The sequence below is a fragment of the Dicentrarchus labrax genome, unplaced genomic scaffold, assembly GCF_905237075.1.
Source record: "Dicentrarchus labrax unplaced genomic scaffold, dlabrax2021, whole genome shotgun sequence".
In the NCBI taxonomy this organism is placed as follows: Eukaryota; Metazoa; Chordata; class Actinopteri; family Moronidae; genus Dicentrarchus; species Dicentrarchus labrax.
The window spans coordinates 21,446,434-21,458,563 of NW_026136701.1; the positions used below are offsets into that span (position 1 = coordinate 21,446,434).

At 38.8% G+C, this 12,130-nt stretch overlaps 1 protein-coding gene across 1 annotated transcript in view; it reads right to left on the minus strand.

Moving 5' to 3' along the window:
- st6galnac3 (ST6 (alpha-N-acetyl-neuraminyl-2,3-beta-galactosyl-1,3)-N-acetylgalactosaminide alpha-2,6-sialyltransferase 3) overlaps positions 1–12,130 on the minus strand; it is an 81,600-nt gene that overhangs the window by 15,412 nt on the left and 54,058 nt on the right. The gene's annotated exons all lie outside the window — the stretch shown is intronic.

The following is a 12,130-nucleotide window of genomic DNA, read 5'->3' on the forward strand; positions in this document are numbered from 1 at the left end:
AAAATAATCCACAAATTATAAAAAAAAACTTTTGCGACAATAGTTGATATGAAATTGGAAAGGTAATTCTCTTATTTATTTGCTTTTCAGTTAACCTGCTCCTTTTTGTTTTTGTTTTACTATTTACAAATTATTTATTTGTATAATCTTCTTAACTCCTATTTTTATTGTCCATTGAATATCAGGTACTAGAATGCTTTATTCTATTTTAAGATAATAATAATAATAATAATAATAATAATAATAATAATAATAATAATAATAATACTTCTTAAAATAACAGACAGATGTTTGGAGCAGGAAATCCTGTTTGCCACTATTTATCTTGTCATTGTTATCAGCAGGAATCCTGCCCATTATTGATGAAGTACCTTGGACAGCTCCTGCAGTCCTGGCTGTTCCAGGATCAGCACCTTGGACAGCGGTCAACACGAACCCAATGTTCAACATCTGTTTCACAACATTTCTGTCTCACGATTCCTCAGAAATAGAAAGAATATCTGCTTGTTCCCCTTCGTCACCTCGTGCGTTTGTCTGCCAGCTGTGACCAGTTCAACCAAAGAACAAATTAATATCTTTCAGAAGTAAAATTATTCAGTAATTCACAGGAAAACCAGACTAAAGAGCCCACAGCCACGCTAGCAGCTATGTGAGGTTGTATTGAGGCACAGCTGTGATTTGAGTTTCACACTAATGCCAGCAAGCTCACAATAAGGATGCTAACGTGCAGATGTTTAGCAGGTATAGGTTTACTGCGGTCACCATCCTAGTTTAGTGTGTTAGCATGGTAATCAGCACTAAACTTTAAGTACAACTGAGGCCGATGTCAATAGTTTTGCAGCCATTTAGCAATAAACCAACGAACTTTGACCTGATGGTGGCGCTAAAAGAAAAGTTAGGGGAATGTCTGTACAAAAATGAGTGTCTTTTGAGACTTTTCACACACAAAATTAGGGTTCATCGTTTGGGAATAATTAATGTGTACACAAAATGGAAATCCATGCCATATTTGATGCGACAGACTATCCAGCAGGCAGTACGACGGACCACCATCCATAAAGCCATGTGGCTGAAAAGCAAAGATTAGAGGAAAGTCTTAAAAAAATATAAGCATACTTTGCACAGCAGAATATTTTTTTCTCTGCTGTCCTATCCTGTTAATCATCTCTTGATCCCTGAGATTTGTTTTGCGACCCCTATGTTGGGAACCATTGTTCTAAATAATCTACTTGTACAGGATAGCAGGAGGACACTCTGTAGCTGTAGCTGATCTACTTATAATCATGAACCTTTGCAACACGTCATTGCAGATGAGAACATTTCTGTTCACCAAACCTTGTTGTGATCCAGTCTTCAAACAGGTAAAGTAAGAGACCTTGAAATCAGCTACTAGAAAACCTTCCATTTCCGCAGTTGTATGTGGAAACAAACAACTTATTTTTATTTACTATAAAACTCCTTTCTATCATTATATATATATGTGTGTGTGTGTGTGTGTGCTGTGCTGTGAAAGCAATTGGCTTATATAGTTTATTGAAGTTCATTTCCATTGCTGTAAGTTTTTCAAATGACATACAATAATGAATTATGATTATGTGCTAGACCCTTTTTGAACAGGAAGAGACAGCTAGGGGTGGATGATTGCCCTGAGATGGGTCAGGATAAAAAAACAAATCTATACATTTGAATTACAGAGCTGTGGCCAAAATGTTGCATTTGAGTTTAAAATTTTGACCTTTAATGGAAGTGACCTCATAAAGGCCAATAGCTGGAATTTGTCAGGACACCATGTGTGTAGAAGGACCAAATAGACGCCCATGAAGATATAACAAAAAGATACAAAGATATAACATAGAATAAAACAATAAGTACATAACCCTTCAATTGGATTGTAGGTTGTCAGGTTACAGTGACAGATGGGTGGAATTGTATTTAGTGTGCAGACTGTGTTTCATAGAAGATCAGGCAACTTGATTGACAGACACTCCATGTATGATGACAATTCACAATAAAGTTTGAGGCCTGTGCAAATTACTTGAGTTTCCTGGGAAAAACAACAAAACGGGAGGGCGCCGAGAGATGGCCTTAAATTATGGGAGAAACTCGAGAAAGAGGGGCAGGTGTGCTTTATATCTTCAGTGACACACACACACACACACACACACACACACACACACACACACACACACACACACACACACACACACCCTCTTTTTAAAATGTTAATAATGTATGTTCAATATTCCTATTTTCAATGCCATCATTAATTGCTGTAGAGCCTCACAGAAGAAGAAGAAGAACCACCAGAAGAAAGAAGTGAAAAATATAGTAAGTATCAGGAAGAATATGTTGTATTTAAACCTTTATGAAGTCATTTTTTATACCAAAATGTTTTGTGCTGGTCAGGGGGCACTTGGCTGAAAATATATTTGAAAGGGCGTACATTGAAGTTTGAGAACCACTGGTCTAGACGTTGGATTAACTGGGTTCACAAAAAGCAGACCTCCCGGAAGCACATTCTTTGGCTTGCAGTGACCTCCCTCAATATATTCCAAAATCGCTGCAAAATGTTAGGCAAACGCGCCATTAAATTCATGGGGGTCAAATTGTAACACAGAAGAAACATTTGCACTGTGTAAATTCCACATTTTTATATTTCAAGGTTTTCGGTGCTGCTGGTAAACACTAAGCAGGTGGTAGGTGCAACATCTTGTTCAAGGACAGTTCGATATGACGCTGCTGAGACAAATCTATTGTGAGTGTTGAACTTCTCTCGGCCACGTGATCACTTTCCTCGCCACCGCTGCTTTTTTACTATTTTTCCTCATGAAGTACGTTCCTATCTTTAGTGCTCAGTAATAATTGCTTTGGTGTTTCTGCCCCGCACTCTTTAGAGATCAGTCAAATTATGTGAATGATCCTCTTGGCGTCTGTGTCCTTGATGAAGTTTGAGATTCTGTAGGTGGTTCTCTTATCATTGTCAGTTCAGCTGTGTTTATCTTCTGCTTATTCGAAATTAACTGCTGTCGCTGCTGATTAACAAGTAAAATGTGTCATGCCCTCCTGTGCAGGTGAGGATTTGTTCTTAAGACGTAGCTGATGTGATTGTTAGAGAAAATTAAAATGGTTTCATGAGCTAGAACCTGGTTGAATCATTGTTTGGCTACATGGCTGGAACCAAAATTTTAGAAAATATAAGTCCAAGGGGCCCCCAACAATTCCCTTACCCCAGGAGTTCAAACCATTTTGACCCGTGCTCACAAAAAGTCATATATTTTATTAATTTGGATTTTTAGCCATGCTAGTGGCAAGGTATTCGGGATGTAACTGTATCATCAGGCTAGTGTGGCAAGACTTTGAAATATTCAGATTCTTGGCTTAGAAACTGCAATTGAAAAGATCCTTAAAACTCAAAATATTTAACCAGTTATAAAATGTAAACTGCACTTACTCTTACACAGAACCATCTGGGAATTGTCTTTGAAAACTGTTTAGAAAAAGGGAGGCACTCTTTGGCAGGTGATTGGATGAACCATCCGTCTACCACCATTATTGGATTATTATTATATATTATTGGATAAGTAAATATGACAGACTCCAAATACACAACTATCCTTTGCAACCACACCAAAGCCAAACTCAACAAGAAACCAATTAGCAAAACATCCTTACTGTGAAATGTGTGTTTAAAGCCCGAAGTGCACAAAGTAGTTGGGCTTTTAGTTTGGGTAGCCCAACAAACTGTCTCTCACACACAGCCATTGGGGTTGTGGGGAGGTGAAATTACAAAAAATGCAATTTGTTGTAATAAGGGAGTGGAGGAGCACAGAAGGGAAATGGCACATTATCACTGATACACAGCTCGGCAGCTCTCAGCCGTCAGAGCTGTCAACACATCACTATTACCCTGCATTATTCATTAGCCATTTGCCACTCTAACGGTAGGCACACACTCTCACACAAAAATACAGGCACACAGATATATTCACACACACACAAACACACACACCACATCCCCAGTCGAGTGCTGAATGTCCTGGAGCAAAAAAGCTTGCTAGAATAAATAATAGTGGGTGGGATCTTCTGACCTGATAACTAACATTTCAAAGCAGATGTCTGGGAGTGGAGATGCAGAGAGAACGACTGATAGAATTCAAGGTCTACAACAGGCAATGTGTTTACCTATGGCAATTATAATGGGACAACTTTGCAGAAAGGATGCTCTTATTGTGTGGCCAATTTAAAAGAGAGATAAGGCGCGGTGTGACGCTGCTTTTGCAGGCGACAAATAACATCCAGAGCCGGAGGACAGAGAGAATGCAATTTGCTTGTTTTTGTTAAAACAGAAAAACACAGCCTTTTACTCAAAGATGGCAAACAAAGGTGTCATGAGGTCTGGCTGGAAGATGCCGAGGTTTTTTATAGTCTCTTTTAGCCGCCGCTGTCACGGCTTTACTTGAAAAATGAAACATAATAAATTGTGTTTGGTCACGAACAGAGCTGGATATAAAAAGCCAAAAATGAGAAAGCTCAGTTAAATCCTTCTGTTTGCTGCTCTCTCCAACACAAAGCTGAAACAAGTGAGACAGGAGTGATTGGGACTGACATGCTAGGACGTTGCGGCGCTACTGGCACTGGGAAATGAAGGGTGTTTGAGAAATGAAGTCAGACACTCTGAGCAGGGTCTAAGTAAATAATCCCCCAAGTCTGACTGAGCTGGAGCTTATTGTGCTTTACCTGCCGAGCGCCAGAGGCTAAGGAGCGGTGGAGAACTGCCCAGGATCAGTCAGAGACTCGTTTACCTCCAACTCGGTTCAATAACTCGCACTTGACATTCACAGCAGGGAAGCTGTCCATGTGTGCGAGAAAATCCGCGCTGACGACCGGTTTAGTCGCTCCGTGCTTTATGATGCCTCTGCAGCTGCACAAATATGATATGACACCTGTCAAAAACACTTAGTGGAATATAACTCAGCTCTTTTGTGAGAAGTTGATCCTTAGTCCAGAAGGAAATCTGTCTGACTGTTAAAACCGTTCTACGTCAGATAAAAGTCAATTACAATACAATATTTAACAAATGGCAGCGTTCACATAATCAGACACCTGCTGTGTTTACAGACTGGTCCCATAATGGACAGCTTGAACGTTGATCTAAACAATTCAAAACTAAGCTCGGTTGTAAGTCCAGACCCTTTTGGCTATGGATTAGGAATAGTACCGGAGTACATACACTCATTTGCTTCTTTGCTGAGAGTTAGATGAGAAAATCAATACAACTCTCGTGTCTACTCAGTGAAGCTACTGCCAGCAGCTTGTTGGCTTAGCTTAGCACAAAGACTGGAAATAAGGGGTAACAGCTAGCATGGCTGTGTCCAACAGACAGCACTTCTAAAATTAATAAACATGTTTGTTTAATCCGTATAAGAGCAAAAACTATAATTTGTGCCGTACTGTTTCTTGGCCAAGTGCAGTGATTTCCTGCTGTCACATCCTAGCTCAAAGACTACAACGAGTAGGGAGAGAACGCGTCTTAGTGGCTAAGAAAAGTAATTTATTTTACGTAAACATAATTCTAACAATACAAACTGTAGAAATCAGTACATTAGTAAAGCATGTATAGATTTCTGGCAGCGTACGTGGACAACACAAAAAAAAAATTAAAAAAATATGCTGTTCAGATTTATCCAGATCTGTGTATCCTATCTTATCCCATCATGTCCTATCATATCCAAATAAAATCTCCCAAACCTCCAGTCTGTAGTCTTCTGCATACTGTCTGTATCTTTGACAAATACAAAACATATTTTTTGTTGTGCATTTATTCCATTAACTGGGCCCATGTGTAGCTCCAGGAGGCTCATCAGCCACTAAATGAATGCTAATGTTGCTCTGTGTATGCTGGATGTGTTAATAAGATGCTGTTTACTAACATGTCACCGTATCATCTTGCATTAGCTGATAATGTTAATGTTGTTTTGACAGCTTATTCCACTGTCCCAAAGGTCGATAAATACTCCTTTTTTTATTTAAGCTGACTAAGCCTTATTTGTTCCTTCATCCATAACTTTTGTTTTTTTGTATTCTGTATGTCACTGTAACTCCATATGTTTTTACATAATTGAGCCTTGTTTGTTATTCTTTTCTGTATGAATCAATGGTTTGCAAGTCAAAGACTTTTGAGTTAAAACTGGGCAGAATTGTAAGTTTCATATAGAGTGTAACCATCAAGTCCTCCATACACGTTGTATCTCTTCAACTTCTCATTATTCTTAATTTCTTTAATTTATATTTAACTTGGGTAATCTCTTGAGATACATGATCCCTTTTACAATAGAGTCACACAGTCACACTCAAATCAGTTAATTTCCTCATAACTCTTTAAGGCCTTTCTTTAATTTCTTCTGATTTAAATGTATTTATAGAGCCTGACCAATATGTAACTCAGCTGATATTGGCCTATTGCAGACATATCGCTATTGTACGGGTATGGCATCGTATTGGTGTATGTCATCCAATTTGAAAACCACAAGGCTTAACTAAATGGATGTTTAGCTATTTTATAATTATTATTTTTATTTGATTGACAATGTACTGTTCAATTATTTAACTTAAATAATCTTATTTGTTTAAGAAAGCAGCCTCCTGAGTAACATTGCATAGTCATATTGGTGCAAGACTGTTTTCATTCCAGCTATCAGTGAATTTTTCCGCTCTAAAATCTTTATCAGTCTCAAAAAAACCCATATTGGTTGGGCTCTAGTATTTAAGATAATTATCTGCAGTTAAACATAGTCATTAAAAAGCGAATGAAGGCAATGGTTACATGCATCCTAGATCTCTACAAAAAAAACAAAACAAAAAAACCCCAACATTTTAACCAAATTTAGACTAGTTTTAACAAATATTTTGTCTACAAATCAGCAAAAACAATACTCACCATGTTCTTTCAACCTTCTTTCTAATGGTTACCTGTTGTTCTATAAAGCAGTGCAATGATTTTTACTCCTTTAATGTCTGATTTTATCTGACTGTGAAGCATTTTTGCAACTGCTGTAATAATAAAGCTGTGTTTTTAATACAGTGCTGAGGAGCGTATTGTCTGCCCTTTTTAGCCAGGTCAGTTTGTGCTTGACGTGGAGAGACCCAGGCCCTCCCACCTCCCACATCTGTCCTTTATCTCGCTCCTTCAGACACAATCTGTAGAGAGCATTTCATCAAACCATACCAAGTGTCCTTCCTCTCTTATAGTAGGAAGGTGGGCATTATATCAACCATTTATTTCTCTCTCAATCTTTTTCTCTCTTCTCTTCTGCCCCAAAGAAATTGCCACTCGAGCTGAGCTTCAGTCATATATTTTTGGTGTTTCACAAGTACCATCCAACCATCTCACGCAAGGGCTTCTTCACCTGATGCACTGTATTAAAATTGATCCAAGCACCAGAAACATGAACAGCAGATTTGCCCACATTGCCTCTGTCCCTCCCTGTCTTCATCCAGATATGTGATTCTCTCTCCCGGAAGGATGTAGCCTGATGCAAATGACTGTTATTAATTGATTACTTCATACAACAATAGGCCGCGAGACAACTCCTTGCGTTTGCCCATGGGCGAGTTCTGTATAGAGGAACAACATACCATGACTCACTGTCTCTGAAGCAGCTGAGGAGCCCCTGGGACAACACAGTGACAAAATCTTTAACAGAGCCGCGGGGTGAAAACAGGGCTTTTTTGTAACGTTTTTCTTTTACACAGACCACAGAGCACAGCAATTTATTTTAATGATGGGAATGAGCAATGCAGCCGTGTAGGCTTGCTGAGGCGTTTCTTAATTCTGCCAGGAGGCAATATGAAGCATCGGGGGTGACCTCCACAACCTGCATTATGAAAAAGACAATTTGCTTTCTTCAAGTCTAGTTTTGTTTACTTTTGTACCAGCATGCAGCGCTATTAATAATCAGGAAGAGAATGTTAACCCTTGAAGAAAAGAAGCCTGTTGATGCAGAGGAGCTGTATCTTTTGTTTGGATGATGTAAAGTCAGAAAGAAAAGAAGTATGGATGCATGATATGGCCAATAAATTATCAGACGATAATGGAAATTATGAATAATGAAATTATAGCTTTCCCCCCCCTTGATAGACTTTGATAGAAAAAGTGAACATTTGTTTTAGTTGTGTTAAAGGGCACTGGCCTGTCCTGTAGGATTTAATAGCACCTACTGGTGAAGTTGTAGATGGCCACTGGTGTCTGTATTTGCCAACCAGGGAATAACAGGCTGTAAAGTGTGTATGAGAACCTACAGTGGCCACAAAACTCACGTGAAAGGCCCTATCTACAGCCAGCATTTGGTTTGTCCATCCTAGGCTACTGTAAAAACATAGTTTGTTCAACACAGCGGATTCCATGAAAGGTAACCCACGGTGTCTGTAGATAAAAACAGCTCATTCTGAGGTAACAAAAACACACAATTTCTCTTTTCAGGTGATTATTCACAAATGAAAACACAAGTATGAATGTTATATTCTTCTTTTCTGCCACCTATTCTGCTGCTGCCATGTCCTATTTCCTACACAGTGAACCTTTAATAATAGTGATGTCAGTTAGATTTGGTTAGGTCAGAGCTATGATCACCAATCTTTTCTCAAAATCTCTTATTCTTTCGTACCATCAGGTGTGCATAAGCAACAGGTTTAAATTGAAATAATTATCTGCAGCAGCCGTGGGAAGCAGGTAATTATCAGTTAACGTATTTCTGTAATCAATGACGCGGATTACAGCGACAAGTCACCCCAACTGTTCTTCTGGGTCAACTTCAATATAATGAAGCTGCCCAGTTTAGCTTCTGATAAACAGCCTCTAAGTAGACAAATTAACTGGAATAAAATTGAACTTGCCTTGGAGTTTGCTTCCACTCACACATTTTGGGTTCACTTTTAGTGCACTTAATTGACAAATTGTGAAATCAGTCCCCATATCTCACATTCTTCCATAAAACCCAAACAGAAAGACATGGGGGTTTTAAGTGGTTTAATGTAAACTGGGGCATTAAAAAACAGATAAGCAGAAATACAACAATCATTATGCCATACTCTCTGACTCCACCAGTAGCTCTGTCACACAGAGAGCAGCAGAATACAACATACTAATTTTCAAGCCTCTTTTCCTACTAATATAGGCGCATACTAACAAATCAGCAGACATAATTGTAGCCTGAAGTATCCAGCACCTCCCAGTTGAACACCACTATTTATAGAGAGATCAACAGGTGTACACAGTGTCCCAATCAACACAAGTGCAAGTCCTTAAACTAATGAAATCAGACTGAACAAAAAAAAGCTGCACTAATGAACCAAGAAGTCACAGAAAAGAAGAAAATTAAGCTCCAACTGTTACAATAACAGGTGTGTTAAATTAATTAGGTTTTCTGCTAAATTATAGCAGGAGCATTTGTTTGTTCAAATTTACATGATATTGTATCCCAGGTTCTACTGACATTTTATTTTGACAGAGTCTGTTGCATCTGTTTCTGCATTAAAACTCTGTCAGCCTCAAAATAAAACAGGTCTGGTGTTTCTCACAGTAAAGACACATACAGTAAATCTACTTCTATCTTCCTGGGATCAGGTTCCCTCCAGAACACTATAAAACTGTCAGAGCCCATTTGTCACCGTACTGCTCAATGACTTTAAAAGATAACGCTGGTCGTATTCTATATTTTTCTTATTGTCCACAAATCCGACGGAAAGACCAAAACCAACAATGATTTGAAGTATTGTCTGTACAGTCAAGACTGATGTCTAGTAAAGGTGGATGTCTTTTTCCTCTGAGCTATAAATTGTTAAAATGCTAAAGAAAATACAGTTACTCTGGGTGACATGTTCCTCCCTTTACAGTGAACGTGGGCACTGTACTGTTTAATTTGAGTCAATCCCACATACACCGACCTGCTTCCATAAATACTAACAAGACCAACAGTTGCGTATTAATCCGCCGCTGAAAATAGTCCCCAACAAATACATTTTCATAAAACTACAGAGCCCAGAAGCAGTTATAGGAAACTACTGAGCTTTTTTTTTTTAAAAGTCAAAACCTTTATTCTAAAATATAAAAAATCCTAAAAGATAGTTGCTTTCTATTTTTTGTCTTCTGAGATGTAACACTCTGTTTTCTTGGGGATTAGTCATTTATACTGTAGTCCTTTCGGGGCTGATGATATTGGATTTTAGTCCCTTAGGGGATCTCTTTGTTTCTGGTTCAATATACTTACCTGCTTTCAAATTCTCTCTCTCTCTCTCTCTCTCTCTCCCAAATGACCCCCCGTTCCTTATTTCCTGTTCACACTCGATCTCTGCTCCCTTTGCGTTTTATCACCTCCATCCACAATTTCTCTCTCTGACCCTTTAAACTCTCTTCTTCTTCCCCTCTCACTCTGTTCATCCCACTCTCTGTTCTGACCCTCTGTTCCCTGCCTTCCCCTCTCCCCCGAGTTAATGGCCACGTTGTCCTCCTAAAGCAGATGTCAATATGAGCGCAGCAAGAGGACAGAGGACAGAGGACAGAGGGCTGGTAAAAAAAAAGGGGACAGAGAGGCTCTGAACTCCCTGTGTGGAGGCTGATGTCCCTGCAAAGAGCCAACACTCGTGACACTGACATTTTGCACAGAGGATTTTATAGAGTGAAGTACCCACTGAATAGCTAATCCTGGGTACAGTGAGCTTACTGCCACCGGAGTCAAATTGTGCTCCATTTTAGTGATGACGTAGACCAGGAGGGAGGACAAAACCATGATACGATGAAAATACCACAGTCAAGTAGAAATTTATTCTTAACCTTCCCTTGAAGTGTCCCAGAAAAATGTCAGAGCATCAAAGCATGCTGCTGCTGATGATTTATTCAGGTACATTGTCATTACTGTGCGAGATCTCACTTAGCTTACGGAGTACAATGTCTGCCTTTTTGGGTTGGAAAATGTCACGACAATCGGCTTTGGAAACAAACTTTTTAGTGAGGAGGCCTAAGATCGATATCTTAGGCTAAAATACAACCACAATATTGGCAAAAAAATAGGGGTGCAATAGTAAAATATGCCTCATTAACCTCAGGAAATGCTGCAGAAGTGAAAAGTGGCAGATTTATAATGGCTAAGGTATTGAGTCTGGCCAAAGTCCAGTTTCTGGTAAGTCTTCTTTCCTCAAGTTTGTCTAGATGTTTCTGATAAAATGATCATTATTTATAAGCCAGTGGACCAGCATTTAAAACTGAGCTTGAACCCTGTTAATACAGTACAATATAACACGTTGTAGCATCCAGAGATGGATGAGATTTTAAAAGAAAACAACACAAAATGTGCATATCATCAAACCGTTCAATGACCCCTCGTGTCCTGCATGAAAGCATCTTCATTTGTCCTGTTTCTCTACTCACTCATTTGGATTTTTCCTTTAATTTGTCACCCATCTGTATATGATCACTGTAAAATGTTGCATGAAGACATTTTTAGTCTTGCACAAAGCCTCAATCTCTCCTAAATAGGTACTGTGCAACATCCATGGCGGCAAAGCGTGGATGAGATTGACACACCTGTACAGATGTTGTTGTCTTCTTACAGGAATAACAACTCCAATTCAGTCAGCCTACTTGTGTACTCACATATGTTCTCAATCGTCTTGAAAACGGTTTGATTAATTCGTCCTAGCTCCTGTGTTGACGGTGGATACATTACTCACAAGTGATCAGTTACGCTAAAACAAAACAACCCCGTCCGCACCCACACAAAAATATGTGAACCAGGCAAGCCTAAAATAGTAAGCCTGCACTGGCTTTTGTCCAAGTAGACTAAAGTTAACCAAAGCCTACGACTTGACAAATTACTTTGATATTCTCCTTTTACTTTTATCAGCTAACATCAGCTATTTCTGCTTAGGTCTGAATTTCATGAAGTCTCCATATTAACTGAAATGAGGGAGTTTTAAAAATGTGTACATTTAAACATTTAAACAACTGGGAAAAATTATATGAAAATCTAATTTAAGTATGATAATAATACTACAATGGAGAGGGCATGAAATGTCAATATTGTACTATGTCACACATTCACATTTTTAACAGATTAGTTCATATTTGAGGTGACTA